The sequence below is a fragment of the Rissa tridactyla genome, chromosome 9 (genome assembly GCF_028500815.1).
Source record: "Rissa tridactyla isolate bRisTri1 chromosome 9, bRisTri1.patW.cur.20221130, whole genome shotgun sequence".
Taxonomy (NCBI): domain Eukaryota; kingdom Metazoa; phylum Chordata; class Aves; order Charadriiformes; family Laridae; genus Rissa; species Rissa tridactyla.
The window spans coordinates 11707513-11730681 of record NC_071474.1 but is presented as its reverse complement, the minus strand read 5'-3'; the positions used below and the strand labels follow the sequence as shown (position 1 = coordinate 11730681).

Here is a 23169-nt window from a genome sequence, read left to right as displayed (position 1 = left end):
TGTTTTGCTTTGCGCTTAATGTCTTTCTTGCTCAGATCAAAGTCCTGCAGCAGTTGTGACTTGTTTCTGCTGGGCTGATGCAGTACTGCCAGCTCTGGGGGATTAAAAATCACTATTCCAGACAAAAAAAGTAAATGTACTAAGCTTTATTTATGTATTTTCTTTAAATCATGGCACACTGTGTTTCTCTCTGCTGACATTCTAGCATTTGAACATTTAGGATTCAAGCGTTTTTCTGCAACTGCAAGAGGCAGAAGTCACCTTTTTGCCAGGAAACCCCAGGATCTCATGCAGTCACGCGACCCCAGGAACTGGAACTCTGGCCTTGAGGGAAAGATCAACTATTTTGAAATGCCTGAAAGAGATTCTAGACCTGGTAACATTGGTAGTTACAAGTGAAGAAAAAAAAGAAAACATTCTGGGGAAAACATAATGCCAAAGTACTAGCAGGAAGAAAATTCTATCCAAAATGATTTGGTTTAAAGACCTTGTCAAATCAGTATTTGTGTCTCTCCCAGAACAGTATTTTCATGCTCTGAAATACTTAAAAGAATGATTTCCAATACATAAAAGAGCAGTGTCTATGTCGTAGACCTATATTCACCCTGAAGAAAAAAAAATAAAATGTACTTGTGAGATACTGCTTCTTTTGTAATATTGTGAGGTATCACTCACTGCTATCTTTAACTAGATCTTACTCATGGTATTTCTTTGTCAGCCCATCTTGAAAGCTTCCAGCTTCTGACACCATTTCTCGAGAGCTAATTTTTCAGTTCTTAATGTCATTTCACTCCAGTATGTCCTAGAGCTTGTCTCCTTAAATTTACATTTTTAATGTAGCATTTTGTCCAGTTTTTAAATTTTCTGTGTAGAAACAATTGCTTTTTACTAGTAAGTAATTTTTTCATTTTTTTCAAAGAGAAAAATGCTTCATTCAAAATTATATATGGTGACATGAAGGGCTTTTCTATATCAAAGATGTTAAAGAATGTCTTAATTCTCTTTTTTAAACATCAACTGCATTTTTCAAATACACTTACTAATTTTCCTAGGTATATTGGAGGGTATCCTATTAAAGCTCAAGGGGTGAGTGTTGGGTCATTCAGAAGGGGCAGATCCCCCCAAATCCCACTCTGGTGCCAGCAGCTCCGGTCTGCTGCAAGGTGGACAGTCCTGTGAGCTCTTCTGTCCCCTCAGTCCCTTTGTATCTGAACCACGGGTTCCTGCATTTCTCCGTGAGTTAGAGGGTGACTAGGATTTCCAGCCTTTAAACGCTGGCACCTGGTTATCGGACTAAGACGAGGCAGGATGGACCTGGGCCTTCATTTCCCTCGACGTGTCTGGTAGAGGTTCATTTTCTGCTTTTACTCCCATGTAAAAACTCTACTCTACTCTCTACAAAGAGCTGAACTTCTTCATAACGCCTGGAGATAGCCACAGTCCCACCAAGCAGAGCTCTCAGCACAAAAATGATACCCCAGCTTTCTAGTCGGAGATTTCCTGAGAAGTTCAAACCAGGCAGTTACCTTAAAAGGTACCTGTCTCCTTTCTGCACCTGCATTTTTTCTTTCTCCTGCTCTTCAGGAGTGGGTGGGTAAGTGGGGATCCTCAAGGTGTCTGCGCAGCTAGGAGCTTACTGCTGAAAATGTTGTGTTCAGGAAGCTTCTTCTACTGTGTTCAGGAAAGAGAAGCTGCAGCGGAAAGTCATTTTAGAGCAAGAATTATCTTATCAAGAATTGCATCAGAAACGTCCTGAACCCATAAATCAAATCTTCATGATTTTTGTGTGATCCTTTGGTTATATCAGCATGATTACTTTGTTTATGACCCTTTTTTGCTTATTAAGGAAGGGTACATTCACTGTTCATTACTGACTTTCCCTTCTACATTCGGCTCTTGCATTTCTCTCGCAATCTGGAGGTTTTTTCCCCTAAGTAGACAGGTTTCTTTATTCCCACCTTTAAATGATGTAACGTCATCTATTTCCAAGTCATTCAGTGTGTCCATCTAGCCAGAAACATAGATTTTTTTGTTCAAGCCCTTCTGAGATGTTGAAGAATTTTAAAGTATACATTCCTAGTATATGACCTCTTTGGCTATATGGTGATTATTAATATTACAGAAGCAACTAAGAGGAAATGACATCAGTAGATAAGATGAACTGTGCAATAGCAGAAGCTTTATTCACACTGAATACACTATTCATTTGCAGAGAAAGATCATTTCTCAATTCAAAGAGGAATATTCTAATTTAAGGTCTAACTTCAGCCATATGTCAAAATCTCTACAGAAACAAAGCTTACCACTGTGCAGTGGTCCCGTAAGAAACACATTCCTCTTTGTGGATGGGCGAATGGTAGGTGCATCGAACCCTTGGAGCTCTCGTTTCTCCTGACAAGCACTCTTTTTATATCAGAAAACATTTCAGTTTAGTCCATTTGCTAATTTAATGTAAAGTGACCCAAAATAGGTGTAAAATATAGGAAATACTGTAGTTAGCGGTCTCCAGGTTAACTCCCCCATAAACCTAGGCTAGGTTTTTATTACTCATTTCATCTGATTAGAAGGTGTTTGTACATTGCATTGCAGAAGTAAAATTTCAAAATACACTTCTGTGACACAAACTGATATGTAAAAATTTAATTGCATGTAGGTGATAATGACAGCTCTTCCAGACACAGAAAGTTAAAAGGAGTTCTCTGTTTAGCTGCAAGGGAAAAAGCAGGAAACGGTGTCCTGGCTTGCAAAATCAATCTCAGTGGTATGGCATTGTAGAGATAACTGGAAAACATTTTGCATTTTGTGTCATACCTGCTAGTCTGGGGCCTTGGGCCATTGCACAGGGGGAGGGAAATCCTGTAGAAGTTGCTGTCCTTTTTGCCAGACCCTATCAAGAAGAGACAGTGACCTCTATCAGCAGATTGCTCAGCACAGCCACCCACCCTTCCTATGCTATCCTCGCTTCTGTGCTTGCACGCAATAGGATTCCATAGTTTCATTTATATTTAAAACCACATGCGGTCTGCCTTTGGTCACTGCGTTCACCTCTATTGATATAAATCAGAACTTAACAATGGAAGGCTCTAAATAAGCGCGCCATGTAGATGACAGACTTGTAGTGTCATGTATCTCCACTCGGGTCGTGTCACAGCATCGTTGCCACTGTTGCTGCAGGTCAGAGCAAGGTCTTTTTCCCTATCCATGTGTTACCCGTAAGCCTTAGTGGAAAGAAACTTTGGAAAGGGAGTTATAGTAGAATAATGTTTTCATCCTGAAGCCATGGGAGTTCTGCAGAAAATCTGTCTTCTGATAAGATTAACTTCTCGACATTGTTGGCACACCCAGGTCAATATAATTCTCTGATAAATACTTTGGAGTTCCTCCAGATGGATTTGCTTATTCTTGGAACTTGTTGCTAGTGATGTATACATTTTTAATTTTTGTCACGTAACCAAAGATAGAGAATAGAGAATGATCAGCTTCATACAGGAGTTTGTTTTCTAAACCCTTACATCTTACATTCAGACTGAGGAGTTAGGGAAGAATGACAGAACTGGTGCAAACTCATACTTTGATGAAATGACAAACTAATTGAAACAAGGAAAATTCTGATGTAGGTAGACTGAGGAAGGAGAAGCGGTTTTGTTTTTTATTTTTAATGGACTTGCTGTTTTTTACAGACATTTGTTGCTCTTCAGGTGTTTTTATTTATTTATTTTTACCTAGCCATTTGTTAGCCTATGGCTACTTGCCAGTATTTAGGAAGAACAGTCTGCTCAAGTCACTGGAGTTACAATTGCAGATAGATTTGGCCGCGTATGTTTGCCTTGTCATTTGACTGCAGCGTTGACATGGTTATTGGTGTGTCTTCCTCCCCTGGATTACATACTACATTTTTTGTCTCCGAGGAGAGGAGAATTTGGCGAGGAGAACTGAGAAGCATCTGGCTCTTTCCTGTTGTTCCCTCCCTCCGTTACTGAGAGTAGGGCAGTCTTGTGGACAGCTATAAATTTAGCTGCTAATTTTCATTTTAGGAGTCTGTTCTGCTTAGATTTTGGCTGGGAGGGATACCTGGGTGAGGGGAGAGTCCTGGGATTGTACCTACTGAATTGCATCCCCCTGGGGAACATCCCTGTGTATTTTCTGTGAGGTCCTCAGATTTTCCCAGATCATAAAGCCCCGGCAAGGTCCTAGTCTGACTGTTTGTCAAGAGCTTCTCTTAAGAACTAACTTGTTTAGAATAGGACTTAATTCTCTAAATCCCTTTGAAAGGGATAGCTCAAAAGGCAATATAAAGGATGTGAAAAACAGTATGTCTCAGTGGTCTCTTTACAACTAGATGAGTAAGGAAGAGAGTTTTTCCAGAGGATACCATTTTTCTTGATACAGTTGATTGGGATGCAGTAGTGAAGCTCCATATTTGTGCTCAATGGTCAAATGTTACTTTTTGCAGTTAAGAGATCTTTAAATTAGACAGAGATGGGCAGAATGACATTCAATTAGAGCAAAAATGTCTTCCTCTATGTTTCCTTTCTGCCTGCTATAACCTGGCTTTGACTCCTCGTACGCCTAGCTGAGAGGTTATTTTTTTGGATCATATTTGACATTTGCCTATAGCTGGAAAATATGAGAGCAGATTCCACAAAGCAAACACTGAAATCCAAAAAGGAGATGTCATACCTACTGTTCAGTTCTACCGGCAGAATGCTGAGCTTCCTTCATATCGATGTACTTTAACAAGAATATTATATATTATACGTAAATATACATCATATATATGTGTAAGACCGATAGCAGTATGATCATAAAGAAAGGGCACCCGCATTTCTGACACTACCTTCCGTACGTGCACTGAAGCTTATCCTTTTTATTCAAATCCACTTTTTGTGTGCTTTAAAATAATGAGAACACGTACAAAGTATTTAGAATATCAACAACATGAATTCTCAAAAATTATGTCTTCAGGATCACAAAGTTAAAGACTTAGAGTCGGATCTTAAACAGACCAAATCGCTGTAGTTCCTAGATTTCCAGGGAGCTGCTCCAGTTTGCATCAGACAAGGATCTCTCCCCGTTTCATTGAGACGGTAATTTTCATGCAAAACACACCAGACATCACAGGATTCCAGTAGTTCCGGCCCATTTGTCTGCCGCTGCTAGGAAGTTGTTTACTCTTTTGTATCACTCTCTGCTGACGTCTGCTCACTGAACAATGTCATCAAATTTCCTGTTTTTTGGCTTGTGGAAAGTAGCTCCCCCACCTTATGCTAAAGCTTTGCCGCATGGAGATCTGCGGAGCCGGATGCACCCAGCAGACAGGATGTAAGGTTAAATGTAGCGTAGCTAAATAAATAAAGTAGGTGTTCAGTTGTGAACTGGAGCTGCCTACTTACCAGGAGGATAAAGCTGACAGTTTAAATATCGAGCAGTGATTAAAAACCCACATTTGTTTCAGGTTGTGGGTTTTTTTTAATGGCTTTTGGATTTTTCTTTTCCACAAGTGCACTTTCTTGCAGAATTATGTTAGTAGCTTCCTGAAGCAGCCTGAAATAGTTTCTAATGTGGTGCTGTATGATATATATGTGAACAGGTATTGCAAAATGTTCTGCAAGCTGTTGACCGTGAAGCTGCTAGTGCTGTAATTCTGTAGACAGAGGAACTGTCAGCAACGCATTCATCAATAGTTCCTCCACTCGCTCGCGCAGTGGAGTCTGGTGGCTGAGATCAGGAGTACTGAAACTCTGCCAGGGGTCTGATCCCCTTGCGTTTTTGGTTTGCTTGTTTTTTGGCCAGTGCCACAGGATTATTCACTTCCACTTGGATAAAGACCAGTGATGAGCAGAGCAGACCTTAGTTCAACAGTTCTTCCAGACAAAGCTTGGGGCAGCTTTAGTCGGTAATACTAACAACATCATCGTATTAGCCTCCTGTCATCCATAGCAAGAGGAAGTGCTTGGAAAAAAGAAACAATCTTTGTAGAAATAGGGCACGCTGTGTGCCTTATGGTACTTGAGTCTTGCGCCTCCCTGTCTCTTCTGTAGGTTTGTCCTGCTCCAAATGGTTCCCCCCAGCTTAGTGTTGCTCTGTCTCCAAACCTATTTGTCCTGTCTCCAAAGAGCTTGTGTATTTGGCAAAGAACAGTTGGTCATTGCATGAAAGCAGTTCTTGTAAGGAATCTTTTATGGTCTTTATTTAAAAAAAAAAACAACCAACACCAAAACCCAAAACAAAACCCAGAAAAAGACAAAACCCCACAACTTGGAACATTCGGAGTTGCCCTGCAGAGCAATGAAAAAGTCAGGGAACATCTGATGACAAACAGACCAACATGGTGTGCTGGAGTGGTATGTAGGCACCAGCCCACCATTGCGGGGAATGAGTTGGTCTTTATTTTTTTAAGTTTTTTTATTAAGGTACAGACAGAACATTTTGCCTACTGCCTTTCCCTACTAAATTCAGTTTTATTGCACTGTCTCAGTGATGTTTTCAGTAATTGGAAATACTCTGAGTGTGTGAAGTACTGAGTGTGGAGCATGTGGGCTGTCGCCCCATTGAAATGCTGAGTTCCCTTTGTCTTTTCTGACTTTTTCATGTTTGGGTCTGTGCAGAAACAAAAATGCTGTTCCCCTCAGAGTATCTTCCTTTATGATCAGAAAGAAATATAACAGGTTCTGCCCCAGTGCAGAGTTCCTGTTCTCCCAGCATCCTGCATCCCTAATGGGGCCCATAGGCAGTATATAGAGAAATGAAGTGGATGCCGTACCCAGCTGTGGGTACCCGTGTGAATTTGCTTTGCTTCTCTTCTGTTTGGTTGCATTTGCAATGGGAATGTCTCATTAAGATCATACCAATCCCTAAATATGAACATTCTCCGAGACAGGCTGCCAAGTTGGATCAGATGTGGTCAACTTGCACTTCCGTCAGTTAAACCCTCGCAGTGAAAACCTTGCGCCCTGCACAAGTAAAAATAAAGAAGTTGATCTAGTCCCTGGTGTAGACCTGCCCGTAGCACAGGACCCACATCAGTCACCTTCCGATTTGGAACAAGCACTGTCTGTGCTGAGGGAGGCTCAGGAAAGAAGCAGGAAAGGAGACGGCTGCAGACAATGAGTTCAGTGCCTAGGCAAAGGTAACACTTCATCCAAACAATTGGCAGGGGCTTCTCTCTCTTTGTTTCTCCCCTGCCCTTCTTCCTCTCTATGTATTCCCTGTTCCCTCCTCTACATATTTTCAGAGGTTCATCCTGTACCTTTGTGCCCTCCCATCAGATAACAGTGGTGGTGTTTGATTCTTTTGACCTCTGCCCCCCCCATCACTACTCTGTTTGTAGTACTATCCTCTTAGAATCCTTCTGTCCTCTTCACGTTCCCCTTTGCAGCTTCTGCTGAAGTTTGAACCACTCGTAGTGTTACAGACAACAAAAATAACCTTCAGGGCTACATTTCCCCCGTGCCGAAGCTGGACGAAACTCCCCGTTGCCTGTGTGGACCATAAGGCTGGGTAGAGCTCTTCATCGTCGGGGAGAGGGGACCAAGAGAGCATGTTCTGCCACCCAGCCTGCTCTGCAGAGCTGGCTGGACCTGTGCACGGAAAGCACGGTGGGCCTCAGGAGGCCTAATATAGTGTATTCCTTATCCTCCGGTGGAAGAGGAGAGCTCTGAACAAATTGTGCCTCCAGGGCATCTCAGTACCGACCTTCTTCCTGGGGCCCTTGACAGGGGTTGAGCCAAAGGGCGCAAAATCAGAGCCTTCTGCCTCCTGCTCCTGATTACATTTATTCCTAACTTGCCCTCGTGGAGATTTATAAGTACAGGTGCAAGCTAAAACTCCTGAAAAGATGTCATTCATTTTATTTCTAACAAATAAATCCCAGATGTTTGCCTCTGACTCCTGGAGTGCTGATATAATCAGCTCGAGGCTCCAGTTGTTCAGTCTTGTGTTAGATGACAGAACAGAGAGTGAAATGAATGCTGTTGCCATTGCCAGTGGCTTGCAGTCAAAGGGACGCAGTTTTTCCAGCCGTATGAAACTGGGAGAGTTCCAGATGAGGCTGGGAGAGTCATGTCGAGAAAACAACTGGTAGGCACTGCAGTGATGGAACAGTAATAACTAGATTAAAAAGAAAATAAAAATAATCTTGTATGACAGAAATACTGGAAATAATGGAACATTTCATGAAGAAAATATGCTGTCATGTACTGTAAAAAATAGATCTATACTTACCAGAAGGTGTTTCTTGCTGCAGACTCTGTGAAAAGCTTCTTACGTGGGAAACATTGATTTGCATAGTGCTGCTTGTAAAGGCTGGAACTGAAATCTCAAAGTTGAACTTGGGGGAAGAAGTGTTTTTTCTTGACTGGCAGAGCCAACAGATTCTTCTTACTCTAGAAAAAATAGCAAGCCAGTCATGTGGTAGTCCTGGTAATTCTATATGCCATGCAGATTGAAAAAAATAGAATGGGCTAAAAATACAAAGGCAAATTTCAAAGCAGAATCATCGGTTAAGCTATTAAGTTGTCATAAATGCTGCAAAATTCTGTCTTCAAACTCGGTCTGAAGTAGAAATGTAATATGTGGGAGATGAGTTGAGACACCCGTAGTTCCATGTCTACAGTATGAGCAAAATATTATTCCCAACATAGGCATATTTCTCCTGTTAAAAAAAAAAAAAAAACAATAAAAATCAATCTTAGATACTTTAAGTAGTATTATTTTCCAGTTCAAACAAGCCATGCTTTACTTCCCAATCGGTACATGGGTAGCAACGGCAGGACTGTATTATTTAAGAATAAAGAAGGGGCATGAGGCTGAAATATCCCACAGGGTTGGTAGGCAATGTATTTGTTAGGTTTGTCTGACAAAATAATTGACAGGCGATCGGCTATTCAGCATTCAGGGCCAGCTGCACGGAGAAGGAAGGACAGAGAGCCGTGATGGACCTTCTCTTTGCGCAAGTGTCCTTTTTAGCTTTCATTGCTCACTGAACTCAGAAAGGGAGGTCTACAAGGAGACAGAATCCATGCAGCAAATGCACTAGATAATCTCTCTTCCAATAGCAGGAAATTGTCGATTGTGTCACAAAACGGCTGCAAATCTTCCTTGCTTCATCTGGAAAGTATTTCTGGGTACAGCTTCATCTTGTGGCCTGCAAATTTTGTTACTCTGTTTTGTGGGGAACGTACTGTGAGTAATTTATGGCTAATGGAGTGGTGGTTTGATGCCATCTCTAATATTTTCCTGCTGTTTCACAGAAGGTTTGTTTTGTTGGAATAGATTTGAATGTTCTTAGCAAAATTAGATTACAAAATATAACTGGATTAAGTTATGCACCTCATGGTATATTCTGAAGTCATCCAGAGTACGACATAGTGGTTCAAATTAAGCAGTGAAGAAAAAAAAGTAGAACTTTGGTGGTAGCTGCCTAGACTGTACATGTTAGTGGCTCATACAGTTAGTCAAAATATATTCCTGTCGCAACCTAGCACTAGAATTGCAAAGTTCAACATTTAGCAGCAGGCCATTTGTTTTGTCTTTGGAGGATAAGGACAAAAGAGATGCAGAAAAATCTGCTAACCACACAAATATGAATGTGGTAAGAACATTTGTCCTGGCTCAAAGGAACATGCAAACACATAAAACAAGTCAAATGAAACTTCCCATGATTGATAAAGGCTTTCCTAATCAAGAACACTGTTCTCTCCTGCATCTGTACTAAGTAATTGCAGCCTTATGTTCAAAGTTCATAAAGGAAGAAAAAGAAATCAGGTGATCTATCTGAGTAATAAAACTTCTCAAGAGTCTGATCTGCATCATTCTTCAATGAGTTTATAGGTTTATTTTTATTTTTTAATTCTCCAAATGACCTGTAGTTTTACTGTAGCTTTATTGGAACTGTTCATAAAGTGAGTCTGGCTTTTCCTTTCAGTCTCTTACATGAGATGTTAGACTTTATACTACAAAACTATTTATCCCTGATATCTAATTTATTTGTAATGTATGTGTAATATTTACTGTTTCACACAGGCTATCTTTACCATTAAACTGCTTTATAGAAATGCTGTATAATTTTTACACAATGCAATAGTTTTGTTTTATTCTAGTCCTACAACTTTTCAGCTAAGTTTTGTGTCCTAGAAGTCGGGCTAATGTCAGAGTCATGCCACGAAACTACACTAAATTGGATATTTCATTAATAGAATTTTTCTGTTTGCTTTGGACATTCTTCTAGTATTTCATTGCTTGGGGGGAAAAGGCAAAAGAAAATAAATGAGCACAGTTGGTTTTTTTACTCAGCTTTGCTGGAGATACAGAGGAGTTTCTCTTCTGCGCGGTGGAGGCAGGTCTGAGGAGCTGCGCGTCCCCACGGTCTGGTGGTGCAGAGACAGCGTCCGATTTCCCCCAGGGAGGACGCCGAGGCTTGCAAATTAACATTTCCTGCAAAAATTTCTGGTAAAAGCTCCCTGCCAGAGCTATCAGCAGTCTGGATCACTGTCTGGGAAGAAACACTCGGTGCAGGGGAGGAAGAAGGAAATGGTGACTGTGAACTTACTAATGGTGTCGCCAGACAGGACTTTAATGTCTATTTTCTCTTGTTTGTTCTTTGGCATAAAGCTTTCGTGCTCACAGGAGAAGGCCTAGGCTCATTGCATCCTTTCTTAGAAAAAACCAACAGAGTGAGAAAGCAAAAATCTTCAGGGTGGAAGCATATTTTGGATAGTTGCAAAACAGATTAAAGGAGCTTCCATCTTGTCAGATGCCAGAGCTTTTGTCTCAAGGGAGATTGATTTTTTGGATGGATGCCAGTTTCCCTTGCAACTAATCAGGGATTTTTTTTGCATAGGTTGACACCATTTCATTCTAGAATGACTAAGTGGAGCCTCTTTCTTTCATATAAGTCCTATTAATTCATCACTGTTACCCGAGTGGAATGAGGGTGACGCTGCCTGACTGAAGGACACGGCATGGAGCTCTGCAGCCGGTGACAGAGCAGCCCAGGCTCCTCACGGGGCACGGCTCCAGCACTGATTCGCATCGTAGGACAGTTGTGCAAGTCTCAGCTACAACATCACGCTTTCTTAGATGAGCCAGATGGATTTAGGTGTCAATAAAATTGTACAGAAGGTGGTAGGTACCCGGTGATCCTAATGTTTGAGAAGCTGTTCTGCGGCACTCGTCTCAGTTCTGCTCTGCTCGCATTTTGCAGTCGGTGCCGGCAGCAGCTTATTTCAGGGAACCTGCTTATTCCAGAGATCACACGCGGTGCTGGGGCTCAAACAGCCCCTATGGACGGGCCCACGTAGGGTCTGAGCGCTTGTAACATGAGGAGCCCGATAAAGCTTCTGAAAAAACATTTCTTGACATCCTACCCACGTTTTAGGAAGGTAAGTGCCATTTTAAAATGGCTGTCCAAATGGCACATGAAAAATCCACATCTGCTCGACCAAATGCATCTTTTAACCACTGCTAACTGCGTGCTTATCAGTGTTCATGATCTTATACAGCAGTTATCTGTCTTTGCAGTTTGCAGGTGAAGGCACACGTTTACATTATAGATTTATTCAGTGTTTTTGCATCTTCTCTTCTTACACCATGTTCTTATCCCTGCGTGTTACTTTCCTTCAGACTTTGAAACTTCAGCAAGACTGTGAAAGTTTCACTGCCGTCATATAACTAACTGGTAAAAGTATCTGATAAAAGTATCTCCAGATGATGTCTCTCTTTCCTGGAAATCTCAAGGTTAAATAATTTATATGAGACTATTCAACATCTATAGATTATTATCTGCATACTTATGGCCCTTGTACTTTATTTGAGAAGTATGAACATTTTCGCTAGAGAGAGTATATCTAGACAGTACCGATGTCAATGAACTTCACTGCGGGCAGGATTTCATCTTAAGTGGCTATTTGATACTCAGCTGAATTTGTTTCCCAGATAACGATAAGCTTTATGGGCTTCCTTGCTGATGGGTTGTTTATTAAAAAGGAGCTGCCTCGCGGGAGACTGCTCTGCCGAGACCTTGGTTGCCACAGCTTTAGTCCTGTGAAACTTTACTAGGAGGTGGTGACATATCGGTCGCTTGTGCGTTTCTAGAGAGAAAATCGTGCTCCATAATAATTAATTTTATAGCAGCAGTGTCTTCTTTGGCATATCCAGCTATTCTTTTGTAAATGAAATGCTACTCGTAGGCAGAGATTTCTTTGTATCAAATAGTAGAGTTAATTTTTTTTAAACAGATTTTTTTTCAGTTAAATGAAATGGAGTGTGCCTACCACAAATCCAGACAGAGTGAAATTCTGTTTGTAAGAGAACTAGAATGAAATGTTGTTTTGCTGCATCGAATTCTACTTAATTGCAATTCTGATTATAATGAAAACCCCACTTTAATAAAGACATGCAAAGTTTCGGGGGATCAGCATAACTGTAAAAAGGGTCTACTGTACTTAAGGAAAAAAAAGAGTGATCCCATCTACCAAGCGTGTAATATTTAATGAGCCCTGTGGGCTGGCAGAAGCACTGTGTGTTTCTGAACCAGACTCAAGTAGAAAACCAGTGTCAGGTTTCAAACTACCCTGTAGGTCCTCAGAAATGAAGAGGCATCTGTATTAGAGGAAACCAGTCACTCATCCCCTCAGCCAGTGAAGTTCCTAGTGGTCAGAAGAAAGAAGGGATCCCCAGCACTCTTAAATCCATTTGTCTGTTTTCCTCCCTTTTGATGAAACCTGGAGTTAACCTATTGGATGGGTCATTGGTGTGAACAAACAAAATTAATGCTAAACCTTAGAGTGAAAAAAAGGACGCGTTACTGTGAATTTCCTTTTATTTTTTAAAAAAGACATCTTGAATATGCCTGCAGTCTCAAGCCTTCCTCCATTTATTGGAGACAAAGTTCTCTATATAGAAATGGTTTGAGTGCCAAGAACTTCTCTTTCAGTTTTCGCAAGTATCAATAGACTGTCGCACTCAACCTGGGAAACCTGTATTCAATAAACAAAAATACTGAAATGTTTATCATCTGTATTGAACATTTCTCTTCCACTGTACTGGCCTCTGTCCCACTGACTTAGCATTTATTCTGCCTGTGAAATTACATCTCAGGGCCTGCATCTTTGCTGTCTCTGAGAGCAGTTCCCAGGCAGGGTACTGGAGAGAGCACAAATGAGTTTGTGCCTACTGAAGGTGGGCAGAGCTCACCTTGTGGACCATGCAGAAAACCACATGCCAGCGGTGTCCAACAGGTTCACAGACACCTGAGTAAGCTGTGGAGGCATTGTGTGTGGCAGATGGCTGGGAGAATGGGGGAGAAAGAGGAGAAGGAGGCAGCTCCATACTGTCACCATCCAGTCTCAGAGGGCTGTAATCAACTGGAGCATCCAGGATACCCACGTATGCGAAGGCTGGAGATGTGTAAGGTAAAGTAGCAATCAGAGGAGCTTGCGTGTAGGTCTCAGGTGGGCAGGAGGGGTAATCTCAGCTTGCTGCCTGCCCAACTGGGATCTGACAGCAGTTTGCTGCGGCCATTTGACACTGCTTGGGAAATGTATGCCTTTATGATAATGGATGGCAGCAGAGAGAAAATATGATTATGGTCAGTAAAGCCTGAACTGTGTCAGTGCAAACAATGGGTTATTAATGACAATAGGAAAAGCAAGTTTGTTCCTTAACAAATGGAAGGCTTAGGACAAAACAGAGGTATTCTAGGAAGCCTAGCAAATCCACTGACTGGTTTATGCTATTTTTGTGCTGTGCTCTCTTGCTTTGCTTGGTCTGTTTGTGGCGATTGCAGTGTTGATAGATCAAGGCATGAAAAGTTCGTTTGACGTAAAGTAATTGGAAATCTTCCTGATAGACTGGAATTTCCTTTTAGTCAGCTGACTCTGTTCAAATCCAGATGGTTCAAGGAAAACTGTCACTGAAATTCATGTCCATAAAGAAAAAAAATAAAACTGATAGTGATGGAGATCTTGGTTGTATCCTGTTGCATCTGTAATCATCTCTAACATAAAACTAGCGAGTGGTATCCACCAGAAAGAACTAGCTGATAGATATGAAACGGATTAGTGCTTATTGCTACTCTCCAGGATCTTGCAGAATCACAAGAGAGCAAGCAGTTTTAATAATATTAAACAATAGAACCACTGTGCCATATTTAAGTCTCCCAGAGTGCCGTGCAGCTCAACTGTTAAAGTGCAGGCAGCAAGAATTTCCCTCTGGGCCAGAAGAATGTAGTATTTGTACTAAAGTGTCTGCTCAAGTTGGGGGATGGAAGGTCAGCTACAGCCTGCCTATAAAATTAATACACCTGAGGCTGCAGTGGGTGAGTGAGAGGTTCCTTTTCAGTTAGACAAAGGTGTTGGTAAAGCCTGGATTTATTTGTTTGGAGTGATGCAAACCCCAGCATGTTTAATGCTCTGGTTTCGAGTGCGTCTTGGCTGATGACCTGGAAGGCTTAAAGACCAATTTCTTTTCTGCCTTCTTGGCTAGCCTATACATCTGGGTAGAAGTTATTTCTGCCAACAGATGAGAGAGGATAGCACACTGAAACTTTTATATTGATGCTGGCGTATGAGGAGTTAGCTGGTCCCCAGAGCTCGGGTATAGCTCTCGTAGCCAGTGCAGTAGCCAGACTCATGCCAGGTAAGGGGAAAAGGAGAGAGGAAATAGGTCTCAGCCTTCTGGGAATTGCTAGATGCACTGTTTTTACGTGGCTGCCTTTAAAGCGTTTTGTGAGACGAGTGTGGCTGGTCCTGGTTGCAACGGGGAGAACAGAGCGGTCTCAGACTTGTTGGAGTACAAGGGAATAGCTGCTGAAGCTCAGAGAGGTGTAACATCCACACGTACGCGCTGCTCAGCCGCCCGCGAGGTACTGTCTCACCAAGGCAATCCCAACCCTTATTTACGAGTGGCCCCAGAATACCAAGGATGCCTGACTTCGGAGGACATTCGCTCTGAAGTGCAGGGTATTCTAGCTGACCCTTGAATTTTTTCAAAAACAAATGAAACATGGAATTAGGTGCTAGTGCCTTCAAGATGACCTCTTTTTTTAATCTGAAACAATTAATTTTCCGTATGTTGCACATTCTATTCCTGTTACCTTTAAGCTGGACTCTCAAAAAGATAAACACTTAAAAACTATGTTTGACTTTGAACAGCTGAAAATGTTCATACTACTTTTTTTTTTTTTTGCATTGATAAAGGCATCCATTTCTGCAACCTATGTATAGAAAACCATTATTATAGGGTTTAAAAAATTCTTCTAAAGTACCAGCCATATCATTTAAGCTGCTGTTTTTCTCTTAGCGCGGGATATAACTACAAATGCTTTACAGCATGCCCTCACCACACAGAAATATTTGGCTGTAGTTTAGTGAGCAGCCCAGGGATCCGACGTGGGGAGAGCTCACAGCCTCCAGACAAAGATCTGAGCGTTTGTGGCCTGAATGGAGAAGTTCTTCAAAATCTTTTAGTCAGAAAGTGGGGACCTTAATGAAGATGCCAGTGAGCCATCTCAAATCCTAAGATGGTGAAGACCTAGAGCAATTTAAAATTCAGTGCTGTTTGGTCATAAAAGCATTTGTCAAAATGATGACCGTGGGGCACAGACCGGTGTTAAGGGTATTCACATCTCCAGGGTTGTTGTGGAGCATATGATTCACATTCTTTCTTTTATAAATAGGCAAATTTCAAGGCAGGTGTACTTGCACATAGCATGCAGGTCTATGAGGAATCTCTGAATTGGGTAGATGCTGCAGCAAATACAACTTGCTGGATTTGAGCGGCTTAGAATGTGAGAACTATTCAACTTTGTTCTCTTTGGATAGAAAAAGTCAGTGGGGATTAATGAGTAGATGGCTTTCTTTTTCTGACTTGTCTGTGATTTATTCCTTCCTTTTTTGGTGTGCAGTTCACTGAGAGTGAGGACTCTTGTGGAGGTACGTGGTGCTGGATTTGCATGGGTGCTTTGCTGGAGTTGTATCCGCTTGCCTTAGAAACCTACCGTAACACTGCAGTGACCAAGTCATAATGTAAATTGTGTTTGAATTATCAGAAACTATAGTTTCGAATTTCAGAAACCAGTGGGTGTTTTCCGGACATTGGCTATTATGAAATGGGTCCCACTATGAGCAGTGCCTGCGGCTGGGGGTCAGCGGGGGAGCGGGGGGAGCTGACGCCGTGCTGAGGGATGCCAGGGCTGGGCACAAAGTGTGCTGGGACTGAATTCCTCTGAAGCTGAAAAAGGGAAGAACGACCATTTCCTCCCGCCGCAGGTGTTGAGATGTGTGTAATAGTGCTATAGGCACACTAAGTGATAATGACCTTTATTTTATTGCTTAAATACCCTATCAAGAGCTAAAAAAATCCCCCAAATTGTTGACATGTTCTGTGTAAAAATTCTGACCTTTAACAACGGCAGGGCCTGCTTGACCGCCTTTTTGCCCTGTCGTTGTACAACGTTACCACAGTGGCCACTCATCTGGGCCAGAGGCCACCCAGGCCTTGCCGCATTACAAATAATATTAAAAGTCACTTTGGGACAGCATCATTAATTATTCCCAACAAAATGGAATGATTCACTTTTGCTAGTGCCATGCTTGCAGCTCGATAACCAAAGTTTCCTATAAGGAGACTTCCCCTATAAGGGATAAGGGGAGAATTTACAAACGGTACAAAATGGGAGTTCTCAGTTGTGTCTAAAGCGTGCTAGAAGGCAGCAAGCCCGATTTCACAACATTATTACTCCAGTTTTGTTCTAATTTAGCTTTACTTATTGCAGTGGAGTAACACTGAAGAAATGCAGTGGGGAATTAGGCCCAGAATACAAACAAACAAACATATATAATAATGGTTGGCATGTGTGGCAAGCTGAACACGTAGCCAAAAATCATCAGGGTCCTCCTCGGGGTGGCTTCCTCAGGACCTGGGTTGGCCCGAAACTCACCTCCGGACTGAGCCATGGAAGAGGGGCTGGATTTTGGGAGCAGTAAAGGTGTTGTCAGGGTCTCAGGGGTAAGAGGGTGGGTCTCAGCAGCCTGACCCGAGAGCTCCGGCAACTCATTACGCTCGATAAAGCTTTCCTTGTCCCAAAAACTGTGCAAGCTGTCTGAATTCTGTGTTGCTAATGACGTGAATCAGAGGCCAGAGTTTGGCTTTCAAAAGGTATTTTAGGCAAAACTGGTTCGCAACTGGTACTAAAATTGAAGAAATTGATTAAAAAAGCAGAGGGTGTGTTACCCCATCGCTTACACCGTTTTGTAATGGCAGCATCACAGATAGTTCTTCTAGGAATCAATTTGAAACAGAAAATAGATAAAAGGAAAAAAATACCAGAACAGTACCTCAGGTGATATTCAGACCTTGAAATGTAGGTCTAAATCTGTACGGTTTTGTTGATAGATACATCAGTGGAACGCGATTTAGATTAATGTAAATGCTAGATTTTGTCAAAGCAAACTGCACTGGCTCAGAATGCTACATTATGTAAATTACTGAGTCTGTGACATTTGTCTACATCTTTTATGAAACAGAAATAGGAAAAAAATATCAAGGGCTGGAATTAACAGGTTTCATCTAGGTTGAACAGCAGTTTTGGGAAATTTTAGTTGCCTTTCAGAACTCTTGTTTTCGTATTTCAGCAAAGAATAAACTGACTGCTCAAGGCTGAGGGTCTGTAAGAGCCGGGCTTACCTTTGTCCTTCAATCTGTTGAGCAAAGGCAGAAACCTTGGACGCTTTGTTCCCTCTTATTCCATATTCGAACTGTTGTGGCCTCCAGACAGCAAAAGGAGTAGCTGGATGGGGCCAGACTCCCACTTCATTTACACTGAAGTGAATCCAGCGTATTCTCTTTGTGTGTGGTGGAATTACTCTGAATTTTTACTGTTGCTAACCAGGTTGGAATTCAGCCCATGGACTATAAAGTCCATTTTATGCTCTGAATGGTTGTGTTAGGAAGATCTGCCCAGCCGGCATTGTATGTAACTTGCACCAGTGTTCGGTTTGTAACAAAATAGTGCTGTCAAGGTCTGTGAGGAAGATATGAACAGTGATGTTAAGTGTTTAGCAGAAAGTGCATGGAAAATAGGAAGCTAGGTCTTAAATTCTCTACTTTGGTAGATTTCCACTGAGAAAGAAATAGGTACGTTACCATGGATTGGATTAGTTATTTGTATATTTCAGAAAGTGATAAAGATTGTTATAAACGAAGAAAAACGTGAATAGTGAAAACCTGTAGCTGATACTGAACATGGAGACTTTCTTGCCCAGAAATGTTGGCCACAGCGAGTCACGAAGCCCCTCTCTGTTCAGATAGAAGCACCGCACTGGTATGACCTGGGTGGACAGGATCCTGGAGTTGGTCATGCCAGTTTATTCCCAGTGGGTTACTTCCTGGCTTTCAGCATCCAAGAGGATTTGGCTAAGGTTTCTGAGAAGGGGTATTATCACATAGAATTCAAATTTCTGCCATTAATAGATCCTGAATCAGTTAAAGTTTAAGGTATGGTATAAATCTATGAGTTCATTTGAGCTTTTGCTTTCTGGGGTGATAACTCAATGCTTAAAACAGCAAGTGAAGAAAAAGGATATTTTTTCCTTTGTAAAATTAATCCCTTTTTTTTTTTCTTAGAATTATCAAAATTCAGTTTATGTTAACAGTCCTGATGCTCTTAGCACATCTTGATCAACACTGTCAAATCTTACTGTAATGAGTCGACTCATTCTGATTTATATCATGCACCCAGTGTATGTAGAAAACTTAAGTATATATTTTAAGATTAGATAAAACACATTTTTTGATGTGTTAAAATATTGATCCAAGTAAAATGATGAATTTTGCTGGCCGTAGTCCATTAGGACCAGTGATAAAGTCTTATATCTAATCATTGTAGTTATCTGTCTCATATATTATAATGAGTCAGAGCCTTGAGGTTGAAGTCTTTATTTGAAGAGGCAGTTACTTAGTGTTAAACTACTAACAGAAATTCTCTTCTCCTTGTCTGCTTTCTAAACCCGGATGTCAGCCGTACAGCAGCAGTCTCCATCTGCAATCCATTCACCAAAAGTTTATGTCACTTCTTTGTTCAAGTCAGTTGCAGGAAAAATAGTCTGTCCCATCTCCTCCCGCAAACGAACCTGGAAAAGGCGAGAAGAGCAGCAGGAGCAGAAATGCTTCCAGCTGCCCTTTCGGGAGGGATACTAGCAGGAGGCCAGGGCCATGCATGGCTATTACATGCCCAGACGAAGAGTCATTCCTGTCATCCGCACAGCCCCATCTGTGGCAGAAAGGAAGTGATGGAGCAGTTGTGGATTGTGGATAGTCGCTCCTGCTCCCTGGGATGCCCGCAGCTCCCCACCAGCCCTTCTCCAGAGCGGCTGGTGCTGCAGCAGCTCCCGCTCACGGCTCTGACGAGGGGTACCTTGGGCTGTGCTTTAAAACATCCCACAAAAGCTTCATAAAAGAAGTGACTTAAGAAAATCAGCCTCCAGAAGGAATGTTTTTGCCCGTGCATAGGAGGAGTATTGCATGGGAGTTCATAGTCAAAGGGTTTTTTGGGGGCTGACTCTGCCCTTTTGGGAGGTTTGCTCTCCTCTCCAATTGGTAATGGTAAGAGAGGCATTTTGGAGAAAGCCAAGATATGAGACTTCTAGCAAATAGGAGACCTGCGGGCTGCTTTGATGCGTCCCACACGCCAACCAGGCAGTTTATCACCATAGGGAGCATGTGGACCAAGCTGGCTTTATTTCCACTCTATTCCTTTCTACATTTGTTCATTGAGGAAGTTCATTTAAAGTTTTTCTAGCTGTAGGAAAAAAAACCCAAAGCCAACCCAGCAACCATGAACAAGACCATTCCTCTAGATTCTGTTCTGGTGAACAATGAAGAATGACTCATAGCAAGAAGTACTTTACCAGGTTATATCAGGTCAACACTGAGTTTGTTGTACTTTAATCAGATTGTCACAGTTGTTTGGGTCTGTCTTTATGAAGCTTATTTCACTTGTTTTTATTTACCAAACATTCACTTTTCTCTGGACATTGGAAACATGAAGTAATCAGCAATTTCAACGTTTGCAACTTAGCAGCTACAGCATGCAGATCGCTTCTCGCCAGTGTTAAGCTGCACTCAGTGGTCAGTAGAAGGCCTCCCCGTAGACAGCTATCATATGTGTGGCCAGTGCCATTGCCTTGGGACGGATCTCTCTTTGTGCCAGGGCCAGGCCTGGTTTGACAGGACAGAAAATACCGTGTTCAAATAAGAAAGGCAAATGTGGGGGAAAATAAGTGCTCCCAGCAGTAGTTCCAGGGGGTCAGAGAACGTAAAATGGCTGCAGTTGTTGTGTGTAAGCATTTGAAGTAGCCTGGAGTTGATTATCTGCGGTGTCTGTGAGCAGAGGCTGTAAACACTTGCTGCTGCAGTAACTGAGCTGCCGTCAGCAATTAAAGCTAAGTAGTAGTTGCTGCCCTGCAGCCTGCTATTACAGGCATCCCTCCCTCCCCAGACCTGAGGAACTGAGCTGCCGCTATTGTGGAAGTTGCACTGGCACAGATGAGCCAAAAAGGCATTTTCAAACCCCTGAGAATTAGGTACTGTTGCAAACTATGCTGACATTTAGATGCCTTTGAGACCACAAGCCCTGGCGCCGGCCTGCAAACTTGGGGTGGTTTAAGTCTGGGGCTGGGATGAGAGCAGGCTGTGCTGTCAGAAATCTGCAGCAGGACCCCTTCCTACCATCTATCGGATTTGGTCCTAAGTTATAGGCTGGCCTCTGAGGTTGTTTGCCCAAGGAAGGATTTTCAAAAGGCTCGCATTCATAGGGTGCTCAGAGTGTCCTGGACTCAGGTCTTGCCGCAGTGACATGTGCTGCAGTCATGAAGTTTGCATGGGTGGCTCTTTGGCAAGGGTCCCGGCTCTGTCTCCATCAATTCCAGGAACCCACAACTAGTTCTACCTCTCTGTCCTCTCGTACTCTTTCTCACAGGTTTGTGCCTGCCTGGAAGGCTGTCACGTGCATAAGTCTTGTCTGTCAATCTGAAAATGTACTTGGGTCTTTGTTTTTCAAATAGGATGGAAACTTCAAGGAAGAAGTAGCAGAAGTTGTGTTTGTGCAGTTACTGTATGTGTGAGCTTTGGCTGGGTTTGGGTTTGTGGTAAGCTCACAGCATTAGGGGTGTTTTTAAAGCTCATTTAGTTCACCGATAGTTGAGAGTTTCTGCTAATCCTTGCTGAAGCCTTGATTTTTGACACAGTACTTAATCAGCGTGTTACTTCTCAGTGCTACCAGCAGCACACAAAAAGTTGAAATGATTAATCAAGTTATTTGAGCAGATTTCAACAGGATTAAGAATTAACTGGAGTTCACCAAATTTTTCCAGCTGAGATGCAGACCGGGGTTTTTCTTCTACCCGGGACAGCAAGTTAACGTGTAACAAGACAGTTTATCTCATTTGGGCAGTCCTTGTAACTTAAGCTTAAATGGTGCATGGACAGGTATTTTCAGTGTAGAAATGGCCACAGATTTCTGGCAGAGAAGTGTTTCTCAGGCTCAATCCTTTAAATACCTTGATGATTATTCATTCACAACCTTTTTAAAAGAAAAAAGCATCCGAAAAGCAGTAACTGGCAATACTGGGTGTATCTCATGTGTTAAAGCTCCCCTTGGTCTGGGACCAAGGGTTTGCTGGCCTGATAGATGGGGTTTTACATACCCCCAAATGCCAGCGAAGTTCAGCTCTGGGGCTGAAGCTCACAGCTCAGGCCCACCTCCTGGTGAAACTGAAAACACTTGCTGCTTTATGCTGGCGGACGGAGTGTGCAAAATAAATGCTTCAAAATTTAATTTGAAGTGTGGTTATGGTCAGAGAAGCGACTGTAAAAAAGCATCTCTTAATAGATCTGCTCCCTCTGTGTCCTTCAGGAATTTCTGCTCATCTTTCTGATTCAGGACAAGTAGTTACTACTGTTAGTGCTGCAAAACCAGTAACACTGGTGCAAAAAGCTGGATTCCCTCCCGCTATGTGCATTATCAGCAAAGGTATTTGCTATTTCTAGTGCAGATTTTGAATAAATTGGATGATGGGCCACAAGGGAGAATAAAGCATCTTGATTTTTCCAACCAAAGCGAGATTTTTGATCTGGAAATTAGAAAAAAATTGACTGGAGAGCATTTAAACTAAGCCGATCCGACCGGAATGACTGAGACTAAATGTGAAACCCCTCCCTGTCATTTTAACATCAGCTTTTAGAGGCCCTCTTAAATATCACAGGCAAACACTGGTTCCTGGCGTGTTTTTGCAGGCGCTATGTTGCCATTTTTCCTTGACTCGTATTTCTTGCTTATTTAATGTTGCAGTGATGATTTCCAAGTTGATAAATAAATAAAATCACACATGAGAAACTCCCAGGGCTGAGCAATGGAGCAGTAAGGTCATAGAAAGAACAGAGCGTGTAATTCTAAAAGATTTTTCTGTGGGATGTGCTGATGATTCTTTAAAATTACTTATTGGAAAAATTCTAGGCTGCAAAGCAGTAAATCTGATCATCGAGTGTGGTTTTACTTTGAAAAACAACAACGTAAAAATGCCACCTTTGTGCTTGACAGATCTTTTCTTTGTACATATGAATCCAGAGATGTCTTCCGTTTACTGCATTGCTAAAAATAATGTTCTTCTGCTTTTTTACTCCAGTTACCTTTGAAGGGTCTATGTAACTCCAAGTACCATTGGTTGGACTCTGAGTCCCGTTTTTTAGTTTTCATTTCTGAGACAAGAGGTGAAAAATATGTAAGCACATGAAAGTACTGATACTTGCCTCGTGGGAATTCCCAAAGAACCTAACTTGTGCAGTCCTGTTAGAGTCTCCCTCTGTATTTATGTGTTTAACTACTTTAGAAAGTCCATCCCATACCAATTGAAGAGTCATTCGTGTTCAAGCACGATTAATGATTAATCGTTTCAAAGAGAACCAGTTGTGACAAACAGCCTTCTGGTCATTGACCTCCACTGCTTGACGGGAGACCTGAGAAGGAAGGATCCCAGCTCAGTTCGTGCATCCTAAGCTAAACTGTTTGCCTGTGTTAGTTGGACAGAATCTAACGTGGGAACCGCTGGCGTGCAGAAAGCATGACGTATGCGAGCATTTTTGCAGGGATTTTCAAAGCAAATTTACATGCTG

The 23169-nt window shown here is 42.0% G+C and overlaps 1 protein-coding gene across 11 annotated transcripts in view; it reads left to right on the top strand.

Moving 5' to 3' along the window:
* Window positions 1–23169, top strand: part of PDE8A (phosphodiesterase 8A) — a 169110-nt gene that overhangs the window by 95161 nt on the left and 50780 nt on the right. The window contains exon 1 of one of the 11 annotated variants that reach the window (XM_054215154.1): window positions 880–23122. The exons of the other annotated variants lie outside the window; for them this stretch is intronic. The gene's annotated coding sequence lies outside the window, so the exon portion shown is untranslated. Of the gene's footprint in view, window positions 1–879; window positions 23123–23169 lie in introns of those variants that run through there. 11 annotated transcript variants of the gene reach the window in all.